General features: G+C 41.4%; 1 protein-coding gene across 2 annotated transcripts in view; it reads right to left on the bottom strand.

Moving 5' to 3' along the window:
* Positions 1-4,008, bottom strand: part of LOC101163161 (pituitary adenylate cyclase-activating polypeptide type I receptor) — a 33,905-nt gene extending 29,897 nt beyond the window's left edge. Inside the window, exon 1 of one of the 2 annotated variants that reach the window (XM_011474272.3) lies at positions 3,721-4,008. The gene's annotated coding sequence lies outside the window, so the exon portion shown is untranslated. The remainder of the gene's footprint in view (positions 1-3,720) is intronic. The other variant, XM_004068130.4, reaches the window with a different exon arrangement.
* Positions 4,009-16,233: the final 12,225 nt, after the last annotated feature.

Below are 16,233 nucleotides of genomic sequence, written 5' to 3'. Positions count from 1 at the left end.
GCAGCATTCTATCAATTTTATCGCCAGCATGCATCGCTTTGGTTGAATCATTAGAAACACTAGAATGTCATTCCTCTATTGGTCCATTCGCTTAAATGGACCATAACATCTATTACATTATAGGCATCAATCCTTCATCTTCGGGTTAATACCCTCCCTGGAGGCAAAAATTTCACAGATGCAAGAAAACTATCTCCACCTAATAAGCTCTACATCTGAAAACAACTGAGCACCCCACCAGATTCAATCATCCTCCGTTGCTGCATGACTTTCTTAGGCCACAACATGCAACATCTCATCGCAAATCTTTGATTTGATCTGCAACTTACCCTCCAAGCTTACTCAACACATGTGCAAAGTTTCACTCTATCAATGACGTGTTCAGATTCCGCTCAGCTGATTTAACACATTTCACCCTCAAACTGGACGACTGCCATGCCCTCCTCATGGAGTTCTCCAACAAGAGCCTCCAGAAACTAAACTTCTATAAGAAAAACTGTCATACATCTCATGAGGAGCAGAAGATAGAGCACATTGCTCATCTTTTTCCTTTATTTACTGACTTCCCGTCAGTCACTGATAGACATATTTCCCCAAAAATTTATTATGGAACCTCTCGTGTTACAAACTAATCTCTAATCTCGTGGCTCAATTTAGAGTCATTGACATCATGTTTAAGCCTTTGCATTCTGTCAGATCTAGAGATAAACCAACATTTATCAAACATATGCAAGAAGGAAGAAAGGACACGGACTCAGTTGGTACCTTTTACCGGAGAGCCACTGAGCTGGTCAACTGCCACAAATGTGGAAAATTTTTGAGGTTACACAAAAAACAACGAATGGTGTCACAAACTTTTTTTTTTTTTAAACAATTTTCTCCAATCAATTTGTCATTATCGTAAGTTCATGTATAATTAAGAATGAGTTTCCTTCATTGTAAAGCAGTTGGTCCAATGGGTGCAACCCGATAAATATAAACCATTATGTTGATGGTACCGCCTATTTACCCATTTTTTGGCGACATATCCATATAGAAGTAAACTTCAACATCTGTCCTATTTTATGCTACATCTTTTTTTTTTTTTTTACTTGTCCTGTCCAGCAGCTGGGCAAACAGATGAGAGCTGAAGGCCTCTTGTGTTGGACATATTTTATTGTAACAATAGGGGTTATGAATCTTCTGACAAATCAGAGGTATGTCTGAATAAACCCCTTTTGGAATCAAGGCCAAACTTTATTCATTTTAATCATATTTGAAAATCTTTGGTGTTGGACCGGACGGAAAATGAAAGGACGGAAGAAGAGAGAAGGATATTAGGGGGGGTGATTATAGAAGGGGGGGGGGGGGGGGTGAAACCATGAAGCAGCATAAAGCAACAAGTTGCTGGATGGTCATACTCATTACAGTGAGGTTCAGATGTAATCCACGTCTTTAAGGCCGGGGCCTGTCCACACACACACTCAAATGTTATAAACACACCTATTGGCTCCAAAAATGTTCACATGTCAATATGTACACAATACAGATGCTGTTCACACACACATACTTATGCCTTCAAACCGACTAGTATTAAATATTTCATTCAATCACGCAAAATATTAGTGCAAAGGTGAGCTAACACCTGTGCTCAAGTGAGTGTTTATGTTCTTCTAAAATGGATGATGGAATGTAAAAAGAAGGAAGGAGAGTGCCCAGTCATCCCAACACCAAGACCCCCGCCGCAGCAGCAGCGGCAGCCAGAACCCCCCAACACCTGCAGTGGTTGAAGATAGAGTACAACCGCCCCCCGGGCAATGACATCCGCCACCCAGGCCAGGGCCAGTAGGATTGCCACGGGGGCCCCCAAAACCAGAGAGCAGGGAGGCATGGGGGGACAGAGAGTGCAGTTCCAGCCAGACCAGGGGAGCAGCCTCCCTGCCGCGCTGGGAGGGCCCAACGCAGGCCCCAGAAGAGTCCCCACAGCCCCAGACGAGCACCTCATTACCACCCAGGAGTTCTGGGCATCCCCCCATATGCTACATCTTTTTAAATAGATGTTTTGGTCACTATGGGCCACTCTTAGGCGAGTAAACTCTCCACAAGTCTGTCTGAGAGCCCCCCGTACATTAAAAACTTCATAGTAAAAATACCTCTAGTTGGGTCAAACTGAAACTACTTTAACCCAAAGAATTGGTATTGCTCTAAAAAGTAAGCCTTAAATATCCCTACATGAATAAACCAAGAATGGGGTTGATGAAATAACCGATAAGAGGATCAATAACTTACCATCATAGTTGTTTGCTGCTTGATTCTAAATGACAGAAATACATTAATATACACTGGTAATTTGGAGTTCTTAATACTGTTAATAGATGGTGATTTTTTAACAACACAGTTTGCTATCACCATATGTTTGCCTTTAGATACACATTTTGCTTTTAATTCGAAATAACTTCTTTTTAAATCGCCTCAAATGTGCAGCTTAGAGATAAAAATGTGTGATCTCGGGGCCTTGCAGCTTTTTGCATCATCTGAGTCTCATTGATATGACTGAATGATTCTCATGCACAATCCTGGGTGTGTTACAATGTTGTTGTTTTTTTTGCAGAGGCTGGCTCTGACGTCTGACATCCTTTCCTCCTCCTTCACTGTCTGTCTCATCTGCAGCCAACGCAAGACCAATAGATCACTCAGGATCTGGGAGACAAATGGAAGCTCTACATCCACAGCTGTGCAGTTACTCCCCATACATTTCATTCTTGTCGTCCCACGGATGTGTTTGTCTTATACGTCAGGCCAGCATAAACAGGATTTTACAGTTTAACAAATGTTCTAGACCAGATGTGAAGTGCTAAATTAAACAAATAAAGCATGAGTCGCCACAGTCACAGTTAAGCAGTCCCGGTACACAAACTGTTTGCACACATTCAGCAGCGTGAGTATACTCAAAGACGTCTGCTGTGTTTTCTCTTTCCCTTTTTGGCATAGTGGTTCCTATAACACCTGTTTGGCCTTGAGTCTTGAGTGAGGATGCATGAAGCGGATGCAGGACTCATTCATCACCCAGGTCTGAATGAGGCAGCTGAGCACTGAGCACTATATATATATATATATATATATATATATATATATATATATGTGTGTGTGTGTGTGTGTGTGTGTGTGTGTGTGTGTGTGTGTGTGTGTGTGTTTATCAAACTAGAGGGATCACAAAGATGTTGGAGTACACCCACACTCACTGCTTTTTTTCTTCATCTAAATATTTATGAGCATGAGGTGCTGACAGAACGGACAGAGGAGAGTAGATGATGGGGTGGCTCCGGTTGAGGGGTTTTCAGTTCTGTGTGAAGCAGAGAAGAGCAGCAGTTGTGATTCAGTGACACGGGATGCGTGCAAGGTCATACACCTCACCCCAAGGACCTGAATTTCAGCAAATATCAATCCATGACAATTGAGATTAATTGATTTTTGGCGGTAAATGAGAACTTAATTGATTTTAATTCAAATTTAAACGTAAATGAATGTAAAGCCTCAAAGTTGATATAATTTCTAACGTTTACTCATGTATCTATTACTATAGGGGTGACAACAGAGCAGGGCGCAGCCGCTGATGGATAGGCGGCTCCTCACTGACAGGATCCTGCACGTTTTTGTTTCCCTCCCTGACACTCACGCCCCTCCGTGCAACACGGTTCGAGATGAAGCTTTTTTCATTCATGCACTCTTTCAAAATCTTACCATTTCCCTCAAATCCTCCAAGAAAAATTCCGGTTCTGCGGCAGTGTGCGCGAAATTCCCCGAGGGTTCCGTCCGGCTCAATTTCCGGCTGATATAAACTGTTTCTTTTTCCTGATAAATGAAAGAAAGCAGCAGAATCAATGAGGATGCTGAGGGAGACGTGCGTCCTGCGTGAGGAAGAGTTGAGCTGCGATGGCTCGCCGTCCTGCAGATGCCTGATCGTTTCGCCCTCCACACAAGAATGCGCAGCGCATTTCAACTAAGCCCCCCTCTCCCGCTGGCTCCCTTTCTCTCATCGACACTCATGCGCGCTGACAATGCGCACAGGCAGGCACAAATCCAATCTAGCCTGATAGATGGAAGGGTAAATAATCCAGATTCAACGTGGAACGGTGGGGTGTGAGGTCCTGGGACCACCATCTTAATCAAACTTGAGTGGCCGGCTGGTCCCTTTGGTTCTGATGGAGTACTGACCTTTAGTAAAAGAACTTTCTCTGGTCCAGTCTCTCAACAGGATTGAGGCTGACTTAATGATGTTTTTTTTTTCTATAAATACCTTTAAAAACTCACAAACTTTGAGGCTTTTGCTAAAAATGAATAAATCAATAAGAGGATGATCAGAAAATCATGAAAAACATTCAAACATGACGAATTTTCCTTCTTTGGAAGCTGTTTTTGATCTGTTGACTCACATGTAGTACAACACCAGGGCCAAAAGGTGTTCTTTAACGTACAAAACCTTTTTCTTCAGAGGGCCTGGCTGATTGCAACTAAAACAGTAGATTTGATGAAGTTCTATTGGTGCTTTACTCAAGGAATGAACATGTTTCATACCCCTGTCCACTAGTCTGTTGATGGAACTGTTGACAACAGCAGGTTTGTTAGTCCGTGTTTGTTAGTGCAAGTAGAGCAGACAGACACAGGTGCAGAACCAATGTCAAATAATGTTTTTAAAAAATTATATCATAGCACACAAACGAAAAAATACCAGTTCTGCAAAAACAGAGCCCCTGGAAATGAGTTTAAAATTCTTAAAGTTTGAAAACTTTAATAAGAATGTTTTTTTTCCAATGGGTAAAAACATTCTAGAGACCCTAGACACGTTTTATTAAACTAGGATTAGTGAAAAACTTAATTGAAAAGATTATTTTTCCTGCAAGACAGAAAATAAGACTTTTTTTCTTGAAACAAAAGGCTGTCCACTTTTTTAAAATTGAGTTTTTACAGTGTGGAGCATATGTGGGACCAATATAACCACATCGGGACCAATTTAGCCAGGACAGCTAATACACTATTGATCCCAATAGCAAAATTATCTTAGTTTAAGAAAATACTGTATGTCTCATTGACTAGATTTTTTTTCTTAAAATAAGAATTCTTGGTCCCCCCCTTTTTTTTGTTGAAAAACTTTTTGAAGAACTTGAAGAACCTTTGACCTATTTCTAGCAGGCCTGTTATTGCAGAGCTACACAAAGCACACCAGACAAAATGCACCTAGCACCATGGAAAAAGACAATTTTAGGAAAAAGAAAACTTAACCTCTTTGCATTGTATGTTGCTTATTTGTAAAGAACCATTTAAACACTGAATAATTTTTTTTGTAATACTTGGAAATCAATTTGGGGCATGAATGGGTTAAGTCCTTCAGTGTTTGCAGCAGAAGCTTCCTTATTGTCAGAAGTCAGTTGCTGAAAGTGTTATCACATCTGGTGTGACATCATCGGAGCAAGTGACTTGAAGATGTTTAGCAAACTGATTAAGGGCTGATCCAAGTTCTGCTTTTTAATCCTTTTATTGTGTTTGGGTCAAAATTGAATCGTTTTAACAAAAACATCACTTTTGACCAAAACACAATATAAGCTTAAGCTGAAAACTATTATGAAATATCTTGAGAATCTCCCTAATGACAAAACAACAGCAGAACGCCTTCAGTAAGAGGCTTCTTCAATCTGCTGCAACGCTGAACACTTATAATAATAGATTGGATTTATCTGCGCTTTTCAAGTCACTCAAAGTGCTTACATTGTGTCCATTATTCATTCACTGCTCATTCATACTTGGTGATGGTAAGTTACTGTTGTAGCCACAGCTGCCCTGGGGCAGACTGTCAGGCTGCCAGTTCGCGCCTATGGCCACTCTGACCATCACCGGGACATTCATACCCATTCACACAGCAGTGGAGCCACACTGGAGGCAAGGAGGGTGAAGTGTCTTGCCCAAGGACACAACGACAGTTGGCTGGGGGGAGCAGGGATCAAACCGCCGACCCTTCGATCATTGAACGACGCGCTCAACCGCCTGAGCCACTGCCGCCCTCAGGGATACCCTTATCCCCACACAAACCAATTCTGTGGTAATGGCATTTAAACAAAATCAATGTTTGAAATGTCTTTAGGAATGATTTACAGTTGGATAAAGTCTTTCTGGCCAACATTCTTGTTTTTATTTGTACACGTCGTTTTATGAATTTAGTGGTTCCACCATTTTTATAAATGGTGCTGCACCCCCTTTTTGAAGCATTAAAGACTCGCTGCTTCTGCATTTTGGTCTGAATGCTTCTCAAATCATTGGGGCTAATTTGTGGATCAGATTTCTATATTAATGCATCACAGGTGCTTCGTTACGGTAGTTTACAGAAATGCAATCAAACTGTATCTTTAGGTAAACTCTCCTGACCAATAGATGGCGCTCAGACCTGGAAACAGATCCAAATGCTCTGCCTATGTCATATAGCACAACTTTGTGGCTGCATCTGGGCCTTAACGTCTTTTAAAATTAAAAGGTTTTGGTTTTTGCACTTGGAATCACAATCATGAGAACTAAATAATACAGAATGCGTAATGCATACCAATGCATGTCAACATTTAGGGCAGTATTTTGCCATGTGGTTTTGGCCATAAATCCCAACAACTGTAAAATTACTATTGACTGTATGTTTGAAAAAGAGATTAATGCAACCAATTTCTAAACTCTGTTTTCCAACTTTTTTTGATTCTCAACACTCTTTTGATGTAAAACCTTTTAATCATAGTTGTAGGAAAGAACAAGTAAAGAAAAGAGTTTGAAACATCTAAGTTTACAATGGGAATGATCCATCGACGTCAATTGCCCCGTCACCAGTTGTGTCCAAATTCCTTTACTACTCACCACTTAATGCATGATTAGTGTCCAGATCTACAATTCCAAAATCCAGTGTCGTCTCTGAGAAAACTAGTGTGCATCGATGCTCACTAGACTGGTAAATATAGACCACAACGCATTGCATTTGAATGATTTTTCACGTGAAAAAAAATATATTTACATTTATTTTTCATAAACCACACAAGTTTTTATCATCAGAATATAATAGGTTCGTAAATAGTCATCATAAAATGTTCATACTAACTAGGATTTTACCTTGTAATATCTGTGATGTCATGTTTGGCCTTTAAAAATAAGTCATGAGTGTGTTATCCAAGTTCCTTTTAAAATCCACTTGATATTCTTGCACTATGTAGTTTTCTAGTAGAGTAGGCAGGAAATTCAAATCAACACAAAACAAGATTCTATAAGCTCTTCCCATCCCTGTCTTTATGAACACGTGGATTTTGTGGACTTTATTTGGCAGAAATCGTATCCCTGATAAAACCATTGCAACCCCACCTCATTGCGCTGTTTTACAACCGCACTACATCCAACAATCCATCAATGAAATGTTATTATAATAAACATAGAGGGCTTTGTGAAGCTATTAAGCAAAATAGATTTGTAAATTTGCAGATTATAGCAAACAGAGGTCTGCACAGTCACAACATCAGAGATTTGTGTCTGTTCATCCCTTCTGGTGATGTCCCAGATGGCCAATGAGGGTTTCAGCTGGGTCTCCAAGGAACTACACCTCCATTAACCTTACTTAATCCTGGTGTTGGTTTGGAATTTCCACTTTTCAGTCAACATACACTTTAGATCAGAGAGCTGTCAGGAAGCTCATATTTTTAGTAGCTGGTGCGTGGGCGAGACTCGCAATTGATGTACAACCAAGAATAAATGTTGGAATACTAAGAAACGAAAACCTGTCAAAGCTGTAGGAGCAAAATGACGCCCCCTTGCCCTTCTGTTAGAGGTTAGGATATTTTGAGAGATTTCCGGCTGGCTTGTAGAAGTATGAGCTGGATTATTTCCTGAATTTGCACTGCAGCAGAAAAGGCAGGGCAAGGTCTGATGTGTTTGATGCATCTTTTCGTTTTCCACTGGAATCCTGCAGAGAACTCCGGACCAAACTCCCCTGAAAATGCAGCATCTGTGTTTTTCCCTCTTTTTTTTCCATCCAAGCTGAAATCTGTGAATTTCAATCTCCTCTTACTCTTCATCCTGCTGTCATCCAACCCTCCCACACAGAATGCAGCAGTGACTCAAGCACCTCAAGTCTGCCTTTATCTTCCAACCCGCAGATGCTAAACAGAAACAATCCTGGCTCACTTTTTCTCATGGAACCCATAGGGATCAGAATATTTTGTCGTGAATAGCGGCGCAATTTCAGGCCGCTTCTCTGAAACAATCAGTGTTCCTCTTGATGTAATGACGTCATTCCTAATTGATCATTTTTTTGAAGTCTGAGTGGGGAATAATATGCTCCTGCATAGTGTTGCCATGGAAACTGGCCCATTTCAGCGCAAGGGGGGATGTGGAGAGCTGGAGGCTCCGGGGTAAATTGGGATGCTGGGGTGGAAACAGGGCTTCACTGGGTGTTATGATGCATCAGTGTGAAGCAAAAACTCTGCGTCGTCTTCACTTTTTCCAGGTATGGAGACAAAAAGAAAGAAAGAAAGTTCTCCACCAAAGACTAGAACAGAGATAGACTCAGATCGGTCTCCGGATTTTCACTCACATGAATCAATCTATGGGTCAAACACATCCATGGGAAAAATCACTTAAAAAAACAACCAAGTAATTGTTTTGTTTAAGCTTGTGAAGACTGTTTTGGAAGTGTGTGCGTTGTGTAAACCTGTAAAAAAAAAAAGGCTCTGTTTGTGTATTCATTTTATTTATTTATTTATTTTACATTTTGTTTGTTTTAAACAATATGACTAAAGTTAAATTTATCTTTAATTATTAATTTGTCCTTCTTGAATTTTTTCAAACGGTTGGCATTTCTGTGAATGAAAAGGGACACTATCCATAAGTCACTACCAAATCCAACTGATTAGGTAATCAAAGTTTAACTGCTTGAACTTTCAATGTACGTTATTTGTGTGTACTAAACGGTTGTAGAAATTTGCGTAGCTTCGCATGAAGTGGATACTCAAAGGTAACATAAGAACATTCAGCAGTGCTTTGACTAAGCTACTTTTCAATTTTAACCTGCTGCCAAACGATTATGATTTTTTTTAATAACAATTTTGTGACTCAGAGCTAAAAAATGTTGTTTTGGTTGTGAAAAAAAACATTTACATGCTATTTTTACAAAGACAGCAGTAAAACATGTGAATGGAGTTTTCAGAGAAATAAGCTTTTAATGCCTTTATTTTACATCAAAAAAATTAGCTGATACTGGCGAGTCAGCCACTCTCACATGCGGCTGAAGTTCAGTGGATTTCTGCTGGTGCATCAAGTGCAGGCTGGCCAAAACCAACGCCAACCAGCTGGTATACCACTGCCCCTAATACCTCCATACCATTGTTTTGCCACCAAATCATCCTGAAACCTCTATGGAAAGGAACTCTTTTTGTCTTTGGACCATTCCCCAAATTTAAATGGCAAATTTATTATAGGTATTCAAAGGATTTATACAACAAGTAACTTATCTATAAAGAAATCATACATTTTGATATGAATCTTAACTTTCCACTAATTTTACGTTAATTGCTTTTGACATGCAGAAAGATCAGCTACACTGCAGAGCCTGGAATCCTGCCCAGAAAGCAGTATGAAGAAACACCTCACAAGGTGTTATGTCTTAATGGCTCACAGAAGAGATGAACGTATGAATCCTGCCTTCCACACTGTTAAGCGTATGATGGGCAATGCTGCATTCCCAGGGAAAGGAGCAGACCCGTATGTCCTCTGTGAACGTACAGGAATGTAAACACAATGCATCTCCCTCACTGGGAGCAGGTTCTCCTAATCAGGCCGAAGCAATAACGGCAATTGAGATCACTATGGCAACAGAGTTTCTACTTGAATGCCAGGCAGGGAAGAAACTGGAGAAAAACAAAGAGAATGAGAAAAAGATTCTGAGGCCGCTCATAACGCAGCATGATTTATGAAGCTGTGGGAAAGAATGGCGACATTTCCTTAAACAATGAAAGGATCAGGACCGTCCTTCTCCATTTCCAGTTAAACACATGCACTGTGATCCTCATATAGTCCTTCAATAATGGCATGAATTAAAGCCAGTGACTCTTGAGGATTTATTTCCAGACAGCAGTTTTTTTAACTGTTTTGGAAATGCCCCAAATACCACAGCTTACCACTGCATTCCTGTTTGTTTATTCCAAAAACTAGATCCCTGCTTATTTTGTAGAATATTGTTGAGGTTGGTATCCTCACCTAAAGGCAAACCTGGTTATGTGGGCGCCAGGGCTCCCTCTAAGTTTTGTTCCTTTAAAATCCCACTCATCTTTTGATCTATTTTCCAAGCATTCCCAATTGTCTTTTAAGTATGATTTTGTGACATTCTTACAATTGTGTTGTTTTCTAGGACATCGTTTCTGCAGAGCAGCAGTTGTTCATTCGAAATTTCCCTCTGAGTTGTGTGTGGGACATTAGAGTGGAAAAACCCCTTCGCCCCTTCCTGTCATCCATAAGGGAGAGCTTTTTACACGCTGCCCAGCCAGCTTACGGCCCTTCACAACCCCAACCAAACATTGTGCAACAAAAATGGTGTGCAATATTGGAACTATGCAGCCATACAGTTCTAAACCAGATATACAATTTTAAGCTTAATTTTCTTCATATGTGTCCTTTATCATCAGAAAAATGCTACAAGAACATGTAAAAAGCACAGTTTTCATCAGAGTGGGTCTTTGAGGATTTTGTTTCATTTTCCAGTTTGTCTGGTGGAATCTGTGTCAGTTTTTTTTTAAATACTGACTCTTTTGTCGGCACACACCTGCCCACCTCTGCCTTAGTAAGTTAACCATAGACAGTCATCATCATTTTCGTGACTGTCACTGGCCTTTTGTTCAGAACCGAGGTCCTTCTTCTTTCTGTTTTGGTTCAGCTCCCTTTACACTGAGATTTTTCTGATGGACAATGAACAAGAAAGCCGGAGGAAAGTTATTGATTTTACTGAATGTTGAAGTCTGAAGAAGCAGGCTATGAATCCTGGTCGGAGTAGCAGGAACGGCTCTCAACTTGGCAGGCTGACGGAATCAAATAAGAGCAATCCTAGAGCATAATTTGTAAAGACAGTCAAGATCTGGCAATTCCACAGAGGAGACAAGTTCAGAGGCTTTAACTTTGTCTGCGAACAAAATATGGGCGTACTTAAAGCTCGAAAATTGATTTAAAAAGCCCCAAACACACATATGTGTGCGTTTACTTTGCATTTGATGTGGGTTGTCGAGACCAGTGTGCACATAGACGCAGGGTGGACCATACACGAAAATGATCACAATCTACTAACTGGGACTTTTGAGCAGACAGGCCAAGAAATACTCAGGCTTGATTGCATCAAAGAATGGTTTGGAAAACCTGGAGCGCCAAAGAGGCAGGAGAGATCAGGGAGCATGACACATGCAACACCCATTTTTTTTTCATACAGGAAGCATTGCGGAACCCAATTATCTTAAGTGAAATTAATATGTTGCAGTAAAATATTTGCATTAAAAAGATTAACAATAGGCAGCAACACTTTCTTTTTTAAATTACCGATATTTGTCTTTCACTCCTTCCATGTACTAAATAACAATTTGGAAACTTTCAAAAGTTTTTATTCTCTGAAATTTATTTAGTTGAAAGTATTCAGTTTTAAGTGAGTTCATGTCAAATAAACATTACATAAACAAGTAAATGAAACAAATATGCTGCAAATGCTTTTTGAGGAACTAAATTGTTCTTTTTTTTAAAGCTTTCACCATCCGTAGCATATCTTCAGTTAAAAATTCAGTTTTATTTTTTCACAAAGGCAAGGCTCTTTCCAAAAAAGCTTGGGTCCCCTATATTTTCTCACTCCTCTGTGCTCTTGTTTTCTTAGACGAGTGAATCATCCTCTTCAGCTCCAGATCAATAGACATCTCCACATGACTACTCACAAACTGCCTCGCTCTTCTACTTCGCTCTGCAATTGCCATGGAGACTCCAGTAAGCAGATTTGCTACAACTTGTCAGAGACATGCAGTGGTTTGTAAAGGTCCCTGAGGCACACACGGAAACATGAACCGACGGCGTTCAAAGTTCAGAGGTAGCAAAAAGAATCTCTTGACCTGCTAGGTGCGTCCCCCCATTTCACCCAGCAGCTCATCCATGTTAGTGGAGATCAACATTTCCTTTAGGATAGCCAAACACCTTTTACTATACATGGTTGGTTACCGGTTTTTGACTGGTTTGCACAGGGACAGTAAAAGTCCAAAAGCAAAACTGTTACGGCTAATTAAAGGGAGGAGACCCAGCAGCAGGAAGAAATGACCCAGATTCAGTTTCCAACTAGAAAAAGGCTTTAATGCCAAAACCACAACTGAAACCAGGAGCATAGATGAAAAAGACGCTCCGACCCAGAAACAAGAACAGACACCATGTAAATAGACAAACATAATCAACATAATTCCGAACACCTGTGACTCGCAGGAGACCTCAGGAAGGGGAGGGCCTCCAGGAGATCACAGCAGAGGCAAAGTCATGGTTCTTCATGACATAACCCCTCCCCTATGTCTAGCTACCAGACGGACGACGATGAGGTTGATCAGGGTGCTCACGATGGAAACATGAGACTAGGGATCGGTCAACGATGAAACGGTCAGGGACCCACTGGCAATCTGTCGGACCTTATCCCTCCCAGTTGACCAGGTATTGTCAACCTCGTCCCACCCAAGCAAGGAGGGTCTTGACGGTGTACACAGGACCTCCATCCATGATACCAGGGGCTGGTGGGGATGCTGGAGTGGGTTGAAGAGGAGAGACTCTGGCAAGATTTAGTTTGCTGACGTGGAACACTGGGTGGATACGCAGAGAGCGAGGTAGTTAGAATCTCACAGCCACAGGGTTGATCATTTTGGAGATGGAACATGGACCAACGTAATGGGGAAGCAGCTTTTTGGACCCTCCTTTTAAGGGGACATCTGTGGAGGACAGCCACACCCTGTCTCCCACCTTGTACTGCGGAGAAGCGGACCTCCGACAATTGGCCACAGCCGAGAGTCGTTCTTGGTTCCGCAGCAGCTCGAGCCTGTACCTGCTCCTGGTTCGACGACGCCGACTCACAAACGCAGCAGGACTGGAAGCGGAAGCGGCGAGGAAACAGAGGTGGCTGATGACCATAGGCTGTTTGGAAGGGTGAGTATCCGGAGGAGTTGATGAGTGAGTTATGCGAATACTCAGCCCAAGAAAGCTGAGTATTCGCTGCACATGGCTTGTAACGTCGTCTCCAGATCCTGGTTGTACCTCTTTACCTGGCCGTTAGTCTGAGGATGGAACCCTGAACTCAGACTAACCTTGATCCAAAGGAGGTTGCAAAACTCCTTCCAGACCTCGGGTTCGGAGGTGATGTTCTAAGGTAATTCATATAGACGAAACAGATGCTGGGAAACAAGTACGGCTAGTTCTTTGGCTGAGGGAAGTTTCTGCAGAGGTATGGCATGCACCAGTTTCGAAAAATGGTCAATGATTGTACGTATGACCGTCTTACCTCTCGAGATGGGTAGACCAGTAATAAAATCCATAGCAACGTGGGACCAAGGTCTAGATGGCACAGGTAGAGGGTGAAGCATACTAGCAGGCGGGGTCTTGGGGGTCTTGACACTGGCACACACGGGAAAAGCAGCCACAAAGGCCCTAATGTCGGATGACATAGAGGGCCACCAAAAATGCTGGGCCAACAGAAAACTGGTCCTGGTCACTCCGGGATGACAGGCAAGTCAGGAGGAATGACCCCACTTTAACACTAGAGTGCGCAAGGATGGCGGCACAAACAACCGCCCTTCAGGACAGCCAGCAGGTATGGAGGCTAGATCGGGAACTGTCGCCTTAACTTTGCGCTCCAGAGTCCAGTGAGTGGTTCCCAAAACCAGTTGTGGAGAAATAATGGTGGAGGGTGTCAGACTTGATGTTTTTGCTCCCTGGTCGGTAGGACAGAGAAAAGTTTAACCTGTCGAAAAACAAAACCCACCTCGCCTGGCGAGGGTTGAGACACTTGGCAGTCCGGATGTACTCCAGATCTTTATGGTCAGTCCAAACCAAAAACGGCTGCTCAGGCCCCTCCAACCAATGATGCCACTCCTCCAAAGCTAGTTTAACTGCTAGCAGTTTTCTGTTCTCAATGTCGTAGTTTCTCTCTGCAGGAGTGAGCTTGCAGGAGACACACGCGAAGGGATGGACCTTACTATCGGAAGCTCTCTGAGACAAAACAGCCCCTACCCCAGACTCTGATGCATCAACCTCCACAATAAATTGTTTGGAGGGATCAGGCTGAGTAAGAATAGGGGCTGTAGAGAAATGTCTCTTCAGCTCAGTAAACGCCTTATCGGCCCCCTCATTCCAGATAAAACGTAACTTCGCTGATGTGAGTTTATGGAGGTGTGCAGCAACGCCACTGAAGCCTCTGATGAAGCGCCTGTAAAAATTGGCGCTGGAGTTGTTTGCGTCCAGTAGGAACAGGCCAATCCTGACAACATGAGGAGAAAGAATCACGAGGGTTTTATGAGTGTTCCTCATGCAGGTGTTTTTTGCAATCAAAATATTAACAAAAATGAAAAAAAAACAAAAACATTTAAACACATTCTTTGAGTAAGTGTCACAATTTGAGAAAAGAGATCACAAAACCCAAAATAAACCAATAAATAATAAATGCTCCATCAAATCCCATCACAAATAAAACTGCCAAACTTTTCAAAACTCTAAAAGTGACTCTAAGCTAACCAATACACATTTCATTACGATATTCTGGACAAAAACATTAATATTTGGTCATCATTACCTGAGAACAGGGAGAAAAAATCAGAAGAGTGATTTTATTCGTGTTGCTCATGCAGGTGTTTATTGCAATGAAGGGAAACAGCGTGACTCCCCCTTGTGGTGGGTGAAGTCATAACTAATCAATCCCAGAACATTCCCCAAGACAAATCAGTCAATTTGCAATATCATAAAAAATATTTAACACTTTAGTAAACTTTTAAAAGCAATATCATTAATATATGAACGTAAAAGTTAAATAAAATAATTTGGAGTTAATATTATGGTTAGGGTATACCATTCTATTTACGCCCATCATATTAACATGACACAGTTTGCAGGTTATTTCTGTAAATAAGAACTGGACTGATTGATCCTTCCCCCTTGCGTTCCAAATATGAAGTACTTGTCCCAAAAAGCCAAAATCCAATAGACCTATATGAAAATAAACAGCTATTACACATTCTTTATCCCTTGTGCTATCCTATGGGGTCAAGATGACCATTGGCGTGTTATTCCTACCATGACAAAGGTGGATAAAGGTGGAGAGGATTTTGTGTAATCCATGGAAACCAGTGAAGATCACAAATCATTGAAGAAAAAAGTTCAGCGCACTGTCTTGTGGGGTCTAGATGACCCCACTCCCAATGTCAAAGTGCCTATAGCACAAGGGTTAAATCCATCAGAAGAACCATTCTTGCTCTGATGCCTTCTTTTTAACGTGCTTGTTGGAGCCATTTGGCTGAATTTAGGTTATTTATTAGATTTCATGCATGCGCCTGTCATTCCTTGGCCATGCAGCTGTTCTGGCTTCCTATTGGTTGGGTGTATTTTGGGAGCTACCATGTCTTTTATTGGCATTTGCTTTTTGGATTTTGAACTTGGGAAGCATGGCAGCACAGTGATCTTAGACCATGTTTAGAATGTGTTTAGAAAGTGATTAGAACATGTTATTGTCATAGTTAGGACGTGTTCATGCCCTTGAAAAGTATTTTTTGTGGTTTGTACTTTATATTTTTACTGTTCAAGAAAGTGCAAGAAAAGAAATTACATAAAAGGAAGAACGAAATTTTTTTTACTATGAAGCACACGTAAAGATGGTTTCTGCTGTCTAAGATATCCAAATGTAACAGCTACAGTGCTAATCTGAATTTTTTATTTCTGGGATATTTTTTTGCTATTGCACTAGTTATTCAAGTTATAAACTAGCCAGTCAGATGCCTCAATAACAGGATGTGGTCTCATGTTGAACGTTCAAAATGTTTGACAGATTCTCCCAAGCCCGCTTTCCGAGGTAGGGTTGTGGCCTTCCATCAAATTTACTCTTGAATAGTGAGAGTGGTTACCATAGAAATGCTGACTCAGACCAATCACTGCTTATTATGGATTTCTGCCCTCAACATGGCGACGTCCGTAAGGCAAAAAGAT

The sequence above is a fragment of the Oryzias latipes genome, chromosome 4, assembly GCF_002234675.1.
Source record: "Oryzias latipes chromosome 4, ASM223467v1".
NCBI classification, from domain to species: Eukaryota; Metazoa; Chordata; class Actinopteri; order Beloniformes; family Adrianichthyidae; genus Oryzias; species Oryzias latipes.
The sequence above is the reverse complement of the archived record's forward strand: the minus strand, read 5'-3'. Positions and strand labels throughout refer to the sequence as shown.